Raw genomic sequence first — 17,630 nt, 5'->3', positions numbered from 1 at the left:
CAGGATTTCTGCTCTTTGTGCCCAGACCGCCCGCCCTGAGATCCACGCCCGCTCCCTTCCAGCGTGTCCTCACGGATAATCCCACCAAGTCCGGTGTCCCCTGTGCCAAGTCCGGTGTCCCCTCTGCCTCTCTGCCGCACGCCCTCAGCTCCGCGGCCCTGGCACTCGTGTCCAGCTTCGTTTCCCCGTGCGAACGGGCACGAATCCTTGCTACGTAAAGTAGCCTCTGTTTTCGAAACTGGAGCCGTCTATGCAGTTTGGGCAGCTGGCCTTCCCCCACTTCCCATCCCACCTCTGCCCCCCGGAGCACTGCCTGTCAGTGACCCACGTCTCCATAGGAACCGGGCACAGGTGTCTACACTGGCGCATCTGAGCAGGGCTCTCTGGTGACCTTTACCCGTATCCCGGCCTTCCAGTTCTCCCACCAGTAGTTTCTCCCCCTTCCTCGAGGGGAAGTATCCCGCCCGGCCCAGGGGACGGCTGCACAGAGGACCGGCCCCAGGGGGCTTTCTCGCTGTTGCTCACGAACCTCCCCGCCACTGCCCCAACACAGAGCACTGACATTAGCTTTGAAAGCCTCCATCCTGTCTGAGTGGTAACTGTCCACCTCTCCTCCTGGAGGTTCCCGTGTGCATCTCACGTGTAGACCAGGTCATTTGTCATTCGTTCGTTCTCCCTTTCTCGGAGCGCTTTCAAAACGGAGACGACCCCGGCGGCTCGTCCTTGCCTGCCTCCCAGACGCCAGGCGCCATCCTCTCCGGCTCTTCATGCAGACCGGGCGTTTGCTCCAGAAGGACTCTCTTCAGAGTTACATTTCGGCTCTCCGTTGTCTCCCGAGTCACCTTGCTGGGTAGCGTCTCGGCGGGGCGGAGGGGACCGTCACCTGCTGCAGGAACCAGGACAGGAGAGCGGAGCCCGTAAGGCACAGGTTAAGGATTTGGGCATCTTTAAACTTCAGCCTTCGATACCAGCCCCGTCAGTCAGGAGGACGTCATGGCCTCTCCTTCCCTCTGCCAACACCTCGGGGCCCCTTCCCGCCCTGGGAGGGGAAGGAAGCGGAGCCAGGCGTCTGGCCTCTCTGGGGCCAGCCCTTGTCCACGCCGCCGGGGGAAGCATCGGGAACACTGCTGGTGGAAGCCTTGACACGCTCTGCAGGGCAGGGGCGGCGACGGACCCTTTGTCACAACCGCAGAGCGCCCCGGCACAGAGCATGCGTTTTCGCGCCTGGGGAAGTGAGTGCAGCTAATCGCGGGATGGGGAAAGGCACCTACATTCACGCTTCTGCCACTCACGGGGGCCCCAACGTGCGCTAAAATCTGCCCCGTCTCCGAGCCCCCTTCGGACGCAGTGACTCATCCCGGCTGCTGAGATGTGGCAAGTGGCCGCAGCCACCGGAAGGCTCTCTGCCCGCCTGTGAGTCACGCCTTCTGTCACCGGCACCGCGCGCCCCGGTTCTCCGAGGCACCACGGCCAGCAGTGCCAGCAGATGCAGGTGTTCCCGCTGCTCCTTTTGATGTCACAGGGCCCCAGACGGCTGTCAGGAATGAATGACTGAGGACCTCGCACCTCCTCCCTCCCACCCTCAGCCTCCGCCTCGCCAGAGCGCTCTTCCGCCCGGCCCGAGGGGAGAGCTCTGCAAACACTCCAGAAGGTCCTCGGGTCGTGGAGACGCCCCTTCGGGACACCAGCCTGGCACCTCGGAGAGGGACGACACTGAAACGGAGAGCTCTGCTCGCGTCGGGTTCTGGGGCTCCACACTCAGAAGCAGGACCCGGAGCTGGCGTCAGCTGCTGTCAGAATTTCCCATTCTCTGCCAACACGCGCTTTTTGCAATATTCGTAATTCCAGGGCCTGGACGGGGAGGCCTGTCCCGACGTACACGGCTGCTTTTTAAAGGTGAAGCCTGAAAGGTGTACGTATGCTCCAACCTGGCTGCACTTCGAGCTGCACGGAGAACACAGCAAGACAAATACCCCTGCCATGAGAAATGACGGCATTATGTACTACAATAAACAAGACAAATGACAGGCCAGACATCCACTGGCTCGTAGCAGTTGGCAGCCACAACCATCTGTGGATCCAAAGTTTGAACTATTTGTTTTCTCTCCCTCAGCTGCCTTGATCTTTGTCTACCTCCACTGGAACCTCTGATCTTTGAGGCAGCATGGACAAGCTTGCAAACCTTTGACTTTCTTAGGGTTTAATTAAGAAATGCAGGTGTTGCTACAGAACAGTCGAACCTTTCCGTGGGTCTGAGAAAGAAAACATGACAAGAGACCTCATGTCCCTCTCTCAATGTGGAGAATCTTTTTGCTTGCAAAGAACCTGAAAGCAGAAGAGGCAAACCTAAGGATAATTAAGAAAAATGATGGCGTTTGTCGCCACAGGAGAAATAAATCTTCTGTGTCTCTCGTTTATTTATTGATTAAACAAGGAACCTACAATGGATTGAAGCTCCTGCTTTTCTCACTAGGAAGGTAACAGTGAGGTCCATTATTTCATTATGTGAAACGCTAATCTATATTTCTCATTTAGAATCTGAGTCCTCTGTTTGGTGGAAATCTCAGCTTACACCAGTGATAAGAGAGACCTAATGAGCCCTAATGTTGCCACAGCAGAACTCGCCCAATTAGAGCAGCTGTTCCGTTACAGAAGTACACTGTGAACTTCTAACGCAGAATCCTGACAGTTCAGAGTCGAAAGATCCACGCTAAGGAACGTCAGATGTTTAAGCAGGTGTCTTTCTGAGCGTAGCTACCTCCTGCCTTGATTCTCCCTTCTTGGCCCTGTCGGAAGATACTGGGAAGGGTTTCATCAGAAAGGCAGACAGAAGGATTTTTCAGACAGTGAAAGTGCTGGCAGAGTTCCCTGTGATAGGTACCTTTCCCCGTCCCTGTTGAGACCCGGGAGTGAGACAGTGGAGCAGGACGGCTGATTTCCCGATCATTCTGCGTTTTCTCTTCTGTATGACTGTTTCCCTTTCAGCACTCATTAAAATAAGGCAAAATGACCATACCCAGGAGTCCTCAGGGGCAGATGCTGGAAAAACAGAACTGCAGGGTTCCGGGCGCCTCTGCTACAATTTCTTACCCAGGTAGCGCGTCATCAAATCATCGTCACCGCAGGAACAGAAACGCACTCGGTAGCATCGACGGGCCACCTGCGCGCGGGCCCCTCTGTGCACACGGCAGAAGCAGAGCGGGGGGACGAGGGGGCACGGGCTGACCCTAAAGTGGACACGGCCCGTTCTCTACAGCTCCCAGTCTGTGAAGACGGGCGATCCTATCGCAGGGCAGACGGGCCGCCTTCGTGCGCGAGGGACTCAGCCCTGCAGCTGCAGAGCAGAGAGACACTCCGCTGGGAGTGCAGACGCGGGAAGGTTTCCCCGAGGAGACGGTCCTTGAAGAAAGGGACCCCTTCAACACGGTGATATGGGGAAGGGAAAGGGCACCCCAGATGGAGGAAGAAACATGAAAACATAAAAGCAGGAAGGTACAAAGGTGCTGTGGAGCCAAGTAGAGTGAGAAGATGAGCAAAGTACCAGACACGCAAGCGAGCATGGAAACCTGTTTGCTCCGAAACACTCGCATTTCTCTTCGTGTATTTGTGACACGCTTCAAGGCGCTGGGGAGACAGTGTGAGCAAGACAAACAAAAACCCTGCTCGCCCCGTTGTTCCCTAGCTGGAGAGGATACGGACAACGATATAACACGTCGGATGTTTTTTAAAGTTACGCAAGTTCTGTGTATGCTCCCACGTTACGAAATGATGGAAAGCAAGAGTTCCAGAAAGAGTCCCAGAGAGTTTTTCTCCTAAGGTAACTCTTGAGCGGACCTCAAGTGACGGCTGCTTGGGAAAAGAGAAGCCCCGGCCAGGACCGCCACCTCCCGGAGCCCGACGAGGAGTGACGTGCGCAGGTGTAGCAGCTCACTCCACGGACAGCCGTACTGGTGCCGTCGCAGGGGCTTTTCTTTCCCCCAGAGCTTCTGGACTCCGGTTCCCCCTATGCACAGGGAGAATGTTTCGAGGTTAAAAAGCCAACTGCACTCCCCTACTTCTCGGGCTAATGGGAACTGTAAAAAGTAATAATGTGGTCTTCGTGTCCAGCAGCCACATCTCCCTCCCCAGTAAATTCAGCATAAAACTTCTCCAAGATGATAGATCAAGACGTGTGTGCGGGCAGGTGCCGTCCGTGCTGTCAGGCCGCCGAGAAAGAGCAGGGAGTGCCTGATGGCCGTTTCCTCCCCGTCACTGGTGCCGCTGCTCATCCTTCCTCTGACTTCTGGACGTGGCCCTCCTGGGCCCGACCCGGCGCCCTCGCCCTCCTCGCTCTCAGTCCCGCTCTGATTTTCATTTTTCCCACAAAGCCTATCGCAGCTGTGTTTTATTACTAACGCCGGTTAGCATGTCCCGGGAGAGATGATTTCTGGATGGTTCCAGTTATCTCCACGGTCTCACAACTGATAAGCTCTTAAAGTCACCCAGGTAAGAGCGGTGACAGCTCAGCCTCGGATGGAACGGAACAGACAGGAAAAACCGTATTTCCAAATGCCTGCAGCAACCTCCAGGTCAGTCTCCCTCTCTGACCCAAAAATAAAAAAGGACGGGAGAGAATCCACCCGCGTAATGTGACGAGAAACGCAAGGTGACGTGTCAGAAATAACAAGGCAGGTCAAGCCTCTTTTGTTGTTGCTGAAATGATGAGCCGCATGCCTTCCCCCATAACTGCTTCTGCTCCTCGAGGAACCATAATCCGGAGTCTGTCCTTATCTTTCCAGAACCATGGAATATGCAGATTTCTCCGGTTAGGAAATAACGGCCCGTCATGAAATAAGGCTGAGCATTCTCTCCTGCTACGTGGCATCGTGGTTGTTTTTTTTATTTTTTTAATGGCAATTTTTCACATAACTCCATTCTAAAAAAACACTTTATATGGTTTTCAAGCTTTCATGTACGTGTGAATCACCTGAATCTTGTTAAAAATTAAATTCCGATTCAGAGAGTCTGGGGTGTGGCCTAAATTCCGCATTACGCAGTCACCCCCGTCCAAGTCTGTGGGTCTGCCAAGCACTTTTCGTGTAGCAAGACAGGAAAGCGTGTCTTCAGAGTTATAGTCTTGATTACTCTGTATTTTGTTTTGCTTTATAGAACACGCAGTTTCTACCAGACTTGGGTTTTGATCAGGACCCTTGCTCTCGCGGTGCTGGCGAGTTCTCTGACGACAGCGTTTGAATATCTTGACCTTTTCACAATTATGGTTGGTTATGTACTACTGTTCCCAGTGCTACCTGGATTCTTTACAATCCATGCTCTGCAATTTATTAACGTGTAAGTCACTATGCTGATGAGTTGACATGCAGAAATTTTCTTTCTTAATTTTTGAGAAAGTTAGTAACTAAATCCTTTAGAAACCCAGTAAGCAAGTGTCTGCTTGTTTAAGAAAGACAGTGTTTCTTTGGAAAATATTAAAGGCACATCCCCTTCCTAGAGGCCAAAAAAAAAAAAAAATATGTTATTTTACTCGTTCCTTGGTAGAGAGCTATGAAAAATCATGGAAGGGAGTTTAGAATAAAAGTAATTTTATTTTGCATTTTGGTTCAGATCTTGTAATTTCAAAGAAAGACTTTGAAGACAGGTTGATTTTTATAATTTCCTGCATTCCACTTAATATCACCTGGAGCCCATCAAGAGAAGTCAGAATATCCTGCTCTGACACGTAGGTGTGAAGCGAAAGCAACACCTTTATATTTTAAACTTCACTGTTTCTGAAAGTGAGAGGTTGAAAGTGCTGGCTTCATCCATGCACAGAAGAAGGGAGTATGGCACTCGGCCCCCAGATAAATTCAAATCAGATTTGCTAGGCTGGTCATTCTGTCTGAAGCCCTCTTAAGCAGAATCTGTTGATCCAGCCACAGTGTATCCTGTAGTTCGTTTTGCATACAAACATCCTCTAAAGTCTGTGGCTAAGAATGTTTTATTTCCTTAAAACCCATGCCAATTTTAAGATTGTCAATTTATTTTCAAATTGCAGAGTTGGGATGGTATTTGAGTATGCAGGAGGATATATTGCTCAATTGTCATTTAACCATAGATTAAATGTCTGCATAAAAAAGGAATGCATTTTACAATTTTCAAATTGATGAAAGTTTTATGGGGAGATGTAATGAGAATAAGGATGTATTTTATGCAGGAGGAAATGCTGTCTGGCTCTGAGAACCATAGACAAGAATTTAAGAGCCTGGGATTGAACTGGTGGCATCACAAGAGATGCCTTCAGGCATGGATGCTCCAAGGTAGGTCAAGAGAGCATCTGCTGAACCATAAAGGCTCACGGCCTCCTTTGGAACCTCAAAGACTTTGGGGCTCCCCGGTGTAAGGAGAAGGTAGGATCGTCTCAGATCTGGCCGTCTGAAGTTGGGCCCAGAGCTGAAAGGAGTGTAACATAGAGCAGAGATGGCATAGCATGGTGGTCAGAAACATGGATCCCCCAACCAGACTGCCTGCATTTGAATCCACTTTCCAGCGGTGTGACCTTGGGCAGGTTACTTAACTGCCTATGCCTCAGTTTCTAAGTGAGCCAATGAAAATAAAAATAGTCCTTACCTCGTAAGGTTGCCATGACGGTTAGTGAGTAACGTTTGTATAATGCTCAGATCAGTGTCAGCGCAGGCCCATTGCGCTTGTCAAGTACATGAATGAGCAATCTGGAGAAGCCTTGGAGCTGTATATTCTCCAGATTCACACGGCTGAGTTTCAGAGAGCTCTGCCGCTCGGCTGGGTAAGTTACGAGTCTAGCTGAAGAGCAGGTCACTCATATCTCCCAGTATATCAGTGATGTTGGGCAAGATCCTAGCCTCTCTGAAGCTTGGTTTATTCACATAGCAGCAGACCTCCCAAGGTGGATGGACATTAGTTATCTCCCCCTTGCTGGTCTTGTTAGCTGAGTCGATAAGGGTGTCTTTAACTCACTGAAGAATAGTAAGCAAGAACGGACCAAAGAAAGAAACAAAACAAAGACCCCGCGGGGTTACACCAGTGGTACTCCTGGAGGTGGGCGTCCAGGCCGTCATCAGCCCTCTCTGGCCCTAGATGTTCTTCAGTTACGACTCCACGTCAAAGTGCTGTCACGCTGCCCATATTTGGCTACTCAGTTCACAAAAATAATCTCTTCTGACTGTGCATTTTCTAGCACACACTACGTGACGATAACACCTTACATGGAGATAGCACGTTACTGTTTTGCAAAGCCTTTCACATCTAGCATTTTATTTAACTAGACGTATTGTAAGAAAGTCATTTGTCTCTGAAGAAGCAGCGTTGCAGAAATTTCCAAATTTAATTTAAAAAAACATACTTTCACTGCTAACAGAAGTTATCATTAAAAAGAGTAGTTCCATCAGTGACTCCTTCTAGTGAGGGAGTGAGGGACTGTAGGCATTGTGTCTCTGGGTGTTTGCTGCAGAGGGCAAAGCCAGCCCCACACTAAAATAGCTCTCTGTGCCTTCTCCTCTCCTCTTCTCTCTCTGCTTCTACCCCAAGCCCTTGTTGCCTATTATATTGAACACATCTCAACTTAAATTAAAAGTAAATTCTCTTTCCACTTGTTCAAAATCTCTACACATGCACCACAAGAGTAGCTTCATCTGTAACTCCCTTTCCTCAAGCCCAAAACTCCAAGATGTGCCTGTTGCCTCGTGCACGGTGTGCACAGCCTGAACATTAGTGTTTCCCTAAACCCACGTCTGGCTCTGCCTCTGATCTCCTGGCCTGATGATAACTTAATTATTTATGACTTGGACTTCTCTTTTATTTCATTAAATAAGTAAATGTGTATCTCGCCCACTTTCCAAAAACATCTGAGGTGACTCAAAAACAGGTGAGCGACTGGAGAGCTCAAAGGAACAACAGAGTCGGGCTTCCCAGGTCTTGCTCCTGCTGTCCCCCAGCTGCTTCTGTCTTCTTCTCACTCACCTGCTGCACGTGGAAATCAGTCACTTCACTTGGATAATCATGGTCTTAGTCTCCCTGTGTGAAGTGAACCCAAACCTTGTGAGCCACAGAATCTTCTCAAGACCCATTTTCTCTCCCCGCCCCCAGCCCGGAATCCTCCCTCTCAGACAAACCAGCCCCTGGAGACTCCATGTGCCTTTCTCCCGCTCCTGCCGTCACACCCGTCCTTAGAAGTTTATTTTACTTATTTAACAAACATTGACATCACGTTCTGGTCTGTGCCTGTCCTTGCTCGAAGTGCCTTATATAGTTTAGCCCCTTTAGTGCTCATAACAACACTCAATGGGTAGAATTATTATCTATCTTACAATGAGAAAATTAAAAGGGAGAGAAGGTCGGTGGCTTACACAAAAATTTCAAGCCGAGTGGTGCAACCAGGATGGGACTGGGGCACCGGGGTCTAGAATCTGTGCTTAACTGGACTCTGCCTCCACTCGACTCCCTGTGTGATGAGTGTGGATCTGCCTGGGTCCCTCCTAAGCTCCTGTAAGAAGAGCTCATGCCACTCTTCTACCCCGAGCGTCTCCAGAGCAGTCGTGCGCCTCTCCTCCAACGTAGGCTCCAGCCGCTGGTGACCCACTAGCATGAAAAAATAATAACAGGGCGCCTGGGTGGCTCAGCGGGTTAAGCCGCTGCCTTCGGCTCAGGTCATGATCTCGGGGTCCTGGGATCGAGCCCCGCGTCGGGCTCTCTGCTCAGCAGGGAGCCTGCTTCCCTCTCTCTCTCTCTCTCTGCCTGCCTCTCCGTCTACTTGTGATCTCTCTCTGTCAAATAAATAAATAAAATCTTTAAAAATAATAATAATAATAATAACAATAGGGGCGCCTGGGTTGTTCAGTGGGTTGAAACCTCTGCCTTCAGCTCAGGTCGTGATCCCAGGGTCCTGGGATCGAGCCCCGAGTCGGGCTCTCTGCTCAGCGGGGAGCCTGCCTCCCTTCCTCTCTCTCTCTGCCTTCTTCTCTGCCAAATAAATAAATAAAATCTTAACAAAAAAAAAAAAAAGAAAAAGTAATAACAATAACTCAAATTCATGGAGAGTGAGTTTCATGGACCCTAGTGTGGTTGTATTCTGTGAAGAATATAATTTTTACATTGGATACTGATGAACAATGTCTGAATTTAGAGATGTTGTTTAGATTTGAAGGAAACTGAAATAAAACTACATGCTAGACTTATAACAAAAAAAAAAAATGTTTTCCCCAGGTTTGTTTGTTTTTTTCCTGATATGGGAAAGACACAATCCATGTAGGAAAATAAAGAGGAAGACAATTTTACACTAACCTATAGTGGTTACGCAAGAAAGCACCCAACAATTATACAGACCTTCTGTTTCACCAGTCCAAGCATTTTCAGCTCTAGACTTTCGCATTGTTTTTATTATTTCATACTGCCTAATAAATTACCAGCAATGTACCGGCTTAAAATATTTATAATCTGGAACACCACATGATCAGTGAAGGATGGCAAATTTCTGTCAAAATAACTCACCCCCATCGATTTTGCATGAAACCAGAACTTACCTATTACTGTCTGGCTCTGACAGAAAAAACGGGGAAAAATTTTAATCTTACTCTATTTTTCTCTTCCCATAGTCCAACTCCACTGCCTGTCTCTCAAGGAAATCCTCCCTGTCTCTCCATGACCACACACACACACACACACACACACGCATTGTCCCACTTGAGAAGCAAATTTTCTCCAAATGAATAAGAACTGAATATTAAAACAGGTTACTTCACACTAAAAGAACATAGCATAAATTTTCACTTCTCAAGGACTCAAAAAATTAAAAACGAAAGATTGGTGAAAAAAATTATTATACATTTTACCTTTACTATTTAAATATTTTCTTAAATTTGGGAAAATATTTTTTGTTGACATTTTGGAGCATATGTTGGGCTTATGGTAAGTATTGTGTCATTTAATTTCTTATCAATAGATGAAATGAAAGATTTCTCATATATTTTATACCAGTCCTTAAGAGATAAGATCAATAAGATGCATCTGTACCCAAGGCACGATTGTCATTCAATAATGCATTTGTGAAGGGAGGGAAGGATACATCTCAAACACTTAATTTTATAGACACTCAAATATATTAGTACCTGATTAAGAAAGCACCACCAATAATTAAGTGAGGAATAGCTCATTCACCGTTGGGCAAACTGGTTATTTAGAGAGGGAAATTTCTTTGCCTATATCCCATACCAAAATTTCCACAGGCTTCACAATTTACAATGGGGTTATATCCCAATAAACCCATCATAAGTTGAAAATACATTTAATACCTCTAAGCTACTGATTACAAAATCTTAGCCTTCCCCACCCTAAATGTGCTCTGAACACCTATATTTGTCTATAGTTGGTCAAATCAGTTAACACAAAGCCAACTTTTATAAGAAAGTGTTGAATATCTCATGTAATTTATTGAACACTGTGCAGGAAGTGATAAACAGATTTGTTGCATGGATGCAGAATGACTGTAAAAGTATCCATTGGTGACCCTCGTGATTACGTGGCTGACTGGGAGCAGTAGCTCACTGCCACCATCCAGCATCTCAAGACAGTGTACTATCACATATCGCTAGCCTGGGAAAAGATCAAAATTCAAAATTTTATGTATGGTTTCTACTAAATCATATGACTTTCGTGCCACCATAGTAAAAAAATCATAACTTGAACCCATGTAAGTTGGAGACATCTGTATTTAGAAATACACTTTTAAAAAATTAAATGTGAAAATGTTCAAATATAAAATAAAATATCTGAGAAAATATAGAGTAAATATTTAATTACTAACTAAGCAAGAATTTCTAAGCAACAGAAACAAAACATATGGATAATAGTTAGCTACCTTAATAAAACATTTTTTAATTTTCAAATATCTAAAACTAGAATTAGCACATTAAAAATAATATATTGGGGAAATATCTGACAAAATTCTAGTATACAAAATGTTACATATAGAAAGTTTTTCTTTAGTAAAAAAAGTAATAAAACATTATTAGAGTAATGAGTAAAGAACATGAATAAACAACTCATAAAAGAACAAATACAAATGACCAATTAAGGCAAAAGAAAATATTTCCTCCTCACTAATAATATGTAAAAAAAATGTTTTTCAGCTGTCTAATTAAAGGATTTTAAAAACTAAAACATTCAATTGTAAGGATTCTGTAGGGAGAAAAGTGATCTCAGAGACTGTACCATGTATATAAATTGATGTAATCTTTTCTTGAAAGCAATTTGGCAGTAGAGATCAAGGACTTTGAAAAAAAATTAAACATTTTAGTCCAATAATCCTTCTTAGAGGAATCTAGGTAAAAGCATTAAAAGGCATTTATAAACCAGATTATTTGATGTAAGAGTACTTGGTAACAAATTTTCTGACAAATAGTTTTAGAAGTTGGTATATCCATGATAAAATTTATGTAATTATTTTTAAATTCATAATTTAAAGGAACATATTATGACTTGAAGTAATGCTTTCAATATGTAAATGAGCCAAACTAGCAAGATACCCCACTGTACATAAAATGATCTCAATTTTACATAAAAAAATAAATATGTATTAAGGCATTTAAAAGGCTAGTATTTGTTTTAAAGATTTTACTTATTTATTTGAGAGAGACCACAAGTGGGAGAAGGGACAGAGGAAGAGGGACAAGCAGACTCCCCCCTGAGTAGGGAGGCTGAGGTGGGGCTTGATCCCAGCACCCTGTAATCATGACCTGAGCTGAAGGTAGACATGTAACCAACTGAAACACCCAAGTGCCTGGTCAGTATTTCAACAGAGATTGCCCTTGGTGATTAGATTACAATCACAAATATTACTCTCACTGTCAGAAAAAAATTAGATCTTACTTATTATTTATTGATAAAAATATACCTAATGTAAAGGAGACTAGCCTTCTGGGATGATTTGGGAAACTCAGGTCAGACCCTAGCATAAGCAAAATACATGATTAAAAATTTGCCAGAAACAGGTTTCCAAAATGATCTCTCCTAGTTGTCTTATTTATCTGCAATTATTGCTGGGAGACAAATCTCCATGGGTCTCTCATGTTTTAGCATGTCTTTATTCTTAACTATTCTCTTTAGTATATTTGCCTAATACACAGCTGTGGAGTATGCAGTGTCTCCATCCAGAGCAAACAGCAGACATGCTTATGCCCATTTTCAAAGATTTGAGTTCACTGTGTTCTGGATTCCCCTCTTGTAAGACAACCCACCATATGTGTAGGTGTCACCTGGCCCTCTTCCCACCACTCTATGAGAATTATGGCCAATATCTGGCTACTAATATCACTGTGAGTAATAAATGGTCCTTTGTCTCTGACCCAAGTATTTCATATCTTCTGCCAGCATCCATGAAACTGACAGGCTAACATGTTAGTTTGCAAGTAGGGTAATATCTCAGACTTTTCACAGATCTTCACAAATATCTCATTAAAAATTTATTTCCTTGGTTTGAAAAGTTTTCTATTAAAATGAGCATACATTAATAAAGATAGTACCTATACTTCACTCATCTATAGCTTAATAATATGAAAGAATTTATAAGACTCTTTGTTACAAACAAGGTTCAGGCAGAGGAGACTATGATAAGGATATGTCATGCATCCGTAACAGTTGAGCTCAGTAGATAATGGTGCACACAAAATAGGAGAGGCAGACTCTTTTGAAAGGGAAGTAAGGAGAAGCAGACAACCACTGAATAGGGTGACCATGTAATTTATTGTCACTTCGGAGTATGAAAGGGCTGTTGCTGAATAATAGAAAAGGGTATTAGATTTATAGCATATGATAAATTACAAAATCACTATAAAAAAGGTGTTCAGACTACTCCATGCCCCACACCTGCCTTCCCATACCTAGAGGTACTGTACCCTGACCCAAAAGAGCATTTCCAACAATGCAAAGGCACAATGTCAATTTCAGTAGCACTAATTGATTGACAAATGTGGGAATTTCAAGTAACAAACTACAGAGACTGGAAAGATTTTTTTTTTTTTTTTAATAGTCTTTGACAGGATATTTCGGTCCTGGTCACAGTTTGGATTTTTTTAAAATCCAAGGTGTTCTTGAGTAAAAGCTTCCTCCCAGTGGAGAAATTTGTAAGAAAAAATAATAGGATTGACTTGAAAGCAAATCCAGTTCCATTTCTGTTTTCCAAGATTGGCTCCTCTCTGCGGCTTGCTGTCACACCCAAGAGGCGTCCGGGCCGCGATGATTTCCGACTCAGCATTAACCAAGATTGATGGCAGACATGATGTGCACGAAATGCTCCTGCAGCTTGCCTTCCTAACCTATGGATTGTGTTCAGTGAAACTGTTGTCTAAGAGAGAGAAAAAAATCAATAAATGGATTGAGCTTTTTATTAAAAACTCTCCAAGAAATAAGATTCAAATGATGAAAGTGTTAAAAAATAAAGTAGCTTCAAATGCTTGTATCAGAGAGAAGAGTCATATCATTGTGAAGTGGCGACCAGTGGATAAAAAGGGAGTCAAACGCTTGAAGACTGAACATTTCAATTCTTGAAAATTCCACAGGCTTTTCTCCTTTCTGTAATCTTCAAATAAGGGAAACTTGGGACCACTGCTTCTTAGAGAATTCTGTACTTCAGAAAAATGAATAAGTAAAATCAAATTTAATCTTGATGAAAATGACCTCTATTTGGATAGAAAAGTCATTAGTGGGACCAGAGGAGTCTAGTAAAACATGTGGAAAACATCCTTGTGTTTAGTTAATACTGTTTTAACTGTAGTCTCTACCTGCATAACCTCGGACAGAGCCAGTTATGATGCTGGATTCCCCTCACCCACGCTGAAGCTAGCTAGCTCTATTTGCTCTCATCTCTGCTTGAAGGGGGAAAAAAATGTAAAAGAAAATAGGAAAAGCTCCTGGATTCTTACATGGTGTGTGAATCCACTTAACACAATTATAATGCCCAATTAATCTTAGCAACATGAGTGATGAATCATTTCTCCAGGTGTCTCTTCAAAAGAGAGTAAATTGAGTTCCAACATTTGACTATTGTTTTAAACCAACTATAATCATGCCAGATTAATCAGGAAACTAATAATTGAACTCAAATCCATATTCAAAAATACTCTCTCCCCAGGTACCAACATAACAGCACACTCACTACCCTGGATACCAATTTTTCCAGGTAATACAAGGAACAATAACTGAATTCTATCATTTGTTTCTTCTTTTTAATCTTGATTTGATGGTATCTCCTGCCATCTACTGATAGATAAAAATAGATAAAAACAACTTTTCTGAATCATTTTGCCATCATACCTTAGGTGATCAATTGTCATTTTTTGTTTCAATGTGAAAAATCACCTAAACTTAACATCAAGATTTTTATATCCAGAAAATAGAATAGGTTTGTTTCTAGTGGAAAGTTTTTTATTGTATTCATAATATTTTACATTTAAAAACATTTTACATTTATCAGGGGCGCCTGGGTGGCTCAGTGGGTTAAGCCTCTGCCTTCGGCTCAGGTCATGATCTCAGGGTCCTGGGATCGAGCCCCGCATCGGGCTCTCTGCTCAGTGGTGAGCCTGTCTCTCGACCCCCCTCTGTCTGCCTCTCTGCTTGTGACCTCTCTCTCTGTCAAATAAATAAATAAAATTTTTTTTAAAAATTTACATTTAAAATACTATCATATAAGGAAAAATACCACTGGCTTTGGAGTCACAGGGTTCTTGTCCTAGTTTACTCTAGGGCACAGACTTTGTTCTTTTCAGCTTAGGTTCCTTATTCTAAAATAAAATATTGGTGGTAGGGGGCACTTCTCCCCAACTTCAAGATGCTCCAAGTCTCACAAGGCATCTGAGTTCTTGACAAATACAGCTCCAAAGCACAGGTCACCTACAGTTTCACATATGGCTCCATTAAAAACCCCAGGTTGCTACCTCCCTGCCATGGTCGCAGCGTCCCTCCGCCACACCATGGAAGGCTCCCTCCCATCCTGTCTAGTTTATGTCTGTTGCGTCCAAGCCCTACACTTCTGCCTGCCCCCAGTGTGGAGTGTCTTCAGGAGCCGTCCGCTGCGTCTCCTGATGCTGACACAGCATCTTCTCTATGAAAGACTCCTCTGCATTCACTCCGACAAAGTCAGCATGGGAATCATGATTAAGCTGTTGAATTTAAATGACTTTGCCACCTACTCTGCGGCTGACTCCAAGTCCCAATTGGATGACAGATAGATTTGATTCTTTTTCTAACCTTTGAAGAGCAGTCAGTCCGATGACTCCTTGTTTATTTGAGTTCACTCATAGGGTAACTTGAAATGTCTAAGACACAACTGAGATACAAAGATGGACCAAAAAAGTCCTCTGAGGAACATCTTTGAAGGTCTCCAAGAGGCTAAAAGGCATGTCACCAAACTCATTTCACCAAAATTAATACACTGAAGTGCGGATATCATCAAGATTTCTAAGCTTATCCACGCTGAATTTGTAGCCATCGCCATTCACAAGCAGCCAATTAGACACGGGGAGAACGTCTACGAGAGGCAGAATGGCAGACACGAGAGGTGACAGAAAAGCATCTGACAGTAAACAGAGAAAATGAAAATGTTATATTATCTTACTAAATCTTTTAAGAAACCAAAAAGTGTATAATTCCTTTTGGAAAGAGTCTCATTAAAATTTGCTAAAATAAAAAAACAATCAGAAGGCTTAAAGGTGTAAGATTTAAATAAGAAAAATTCACTGTATAGTTTTCTGCATTTCTAAGTGATTTTGTTTTCAAGACGAAGTATTCCTACAGAATTACAACAAGGGAGCTGACACATTTGGGTTCTTCCCTGGTCGTGTTCTTCTGTTCAGACTTAATTTTTCAGTGAATTTCCCCAGCTACCTCCCTTACCCCATGCCCCAGATCCTAGGTTCTTAAGAGCATAGTGTACACAACATCAGCACTATTGACATCAGTGGCCAAACCAGGCTGCCCTCAGGCTGACGGAGTGTGGGATTATGTGGCCCTCCACAAAATGGTCCTTGGCTGTTTTGTTCTGGTCTGTCAAATCGAGTCCCAGTTTGCTAAATGCCGGGGATTCACCATTTAGAATGTGGCCTTCCTGCCTCGGGAGCCTCTCCTATAACCCTCAGCAAGCCTCCCACCACCTTCTCTACCCTGCTCATTCCAGCAGGGCTCTGGGTTGACCCCACCTGAGTTTGAATAGTCACACGAGGCCGGCCAGGCAGTCTCTCGTCACTCCTGACCTTCGTCTCCACCATTAGTACTGTCATGTGAAGCAAAGTGTGTCAAAAACAATAATGTGCAACAGATTGCAAAAAAAAATATGAATGTGCTTTACCTCCCTCAGATTTGCCCTTTTACTGTCATGCACTGGGGTGTGAAGAAGCAGAGCTTGGGAGGAATTTGACCTACTCTGTAAAGGTCACGAAAGTTTCCAACAGAAAGTGATGACTCATGTTCCACACATCCTGATATTTCAGAGTGTTCAGGAAAAATGCAGTGGAGGCCAACACACCCTCTCTTTCCATCAGTGTCTTGCCAACTCACCGTACTCGTGAATTCCACTATAAGGGAAGGTCAGCAGCCGAGGTGAGGGAAATTGCTTCATGTGAACAAAAGTTCAAAAGCAGGGCAGGAGCGGGAGGCCTCCCTGTGCTTTGTGTTTATGAACGAGACAGGTTTCATCCAAACACACAGATCTTTGCCATACAAATATGTGTCTCAGTGTTTTGGCATCTTTCAAAGCAAAGTTTGAGAAGCTGCCTTTCCTCCCCAGTGCTGTACACACACATATGCACGCACACACAAACACCAGCTTTGAAATTGGCTGGCATTGTCTCAGAACTTGAAACCCAGCCAGCATCTGACCTTAACTTTCCAGCACTTCAGGAAGCAGGAATTCTCACACCCGAAAGCCTCTAGTTAAAGGAGCCCCCAGAAATCGCTCCCCCAGAAATACTTAATTGTACTCCCTGCATATTTATCGTGTTCTCTTCCCATCGGAAACACACAGGGTCACACTCCAAAATCTCGATAGGAATTTCTCATTTAACGATCAAGCAATATGGCTGCACAACAAACACACGCGACTTGGGAGATCAGCTTGCCATCTGCGTGTGCGTGTGGGCGACGTCCCCGCACAGCGCACTGTGAGACCGTCAGCTCCAACTGTTCCCAGTGCGTGGACCCCGGTACTTGACGCTCAGATTCCCAGGACAGAGTCGACGGGCCGACTGTGGCTCAGCCCCCGCCCCTTTGCCTGGAAAAGCAAAGGGTGTTTGACTGAGGGAAGCACCAGGACTCCGTGTAGTGGGAGGTGGGAAATCAGAGGAACTCGGAGTGGACACCGAGTGGACAAAGTCCGCAGGTCAGCTCTCCCAGTGGGGAAATGGCAAGACACCAAAGCTCAGTTAAAACCTTCGGAGGCTGTGCAGGCTGTAACGACGATACTCAGCTGATTTGTTTTCCTTAATACAGGATTATGTACTCCAAAAAAGAAAATAACTCCAAAAAAAAAAAAAAAAAAACCAACTTTATTAAAGCCATGGAATGGCTTAGTTGGCTTAATTATTTTATCCTATTAAGGGATATAGGAAGAAAAACAGGGGGGCCTTTCAAGCCTT

The 17,630-nt window shown here is 44.5% G+C and overlaps 1 long non-coding RNA gene across 1 annotated transcript; it reads right to left on the bottom strand.

Moving 5' to 3' along the window:
- Positions 1-8,757: 8,757 nt before the first annotated feature.
- On the bottom strand, positions 8,758-17,235 carry LOC125094938 (uncharacterized). Its single transcript, XR_007125743.1, has 3 exons — positions 16,967-17,235; positions 9,499-9,544; positions 8,758-8,770 (listed from the first exon to the last, which is right to left on the bottom strand). It is a non-coding gene; the product is annotated as an uncharacterized LOC125094938 (long non-coding RNA).
- Positions 17,236-17,630: the final 395 nt, after the last annotated feature.

This window comes from Lutra lutra, chromosome 3, assembly GCF_902655055.1.
Source record: "Lutra lutra chromosome 3, mLutLut1.2, whole genome shotgun sequence".
In the NCBI taxonomy this organism is placed as follows: domain Eukaryota; kingdom Metazoa; phylum Chordata; class Mammalia; order Carnivora; family Mustelidae; genus Lutra; species Lutra lutra.
The sequence above is the reverse complement of the archived record's forward strand: the minus strand, read 5'-3'. Positions and strand labels throughout refer to the sequence as shown.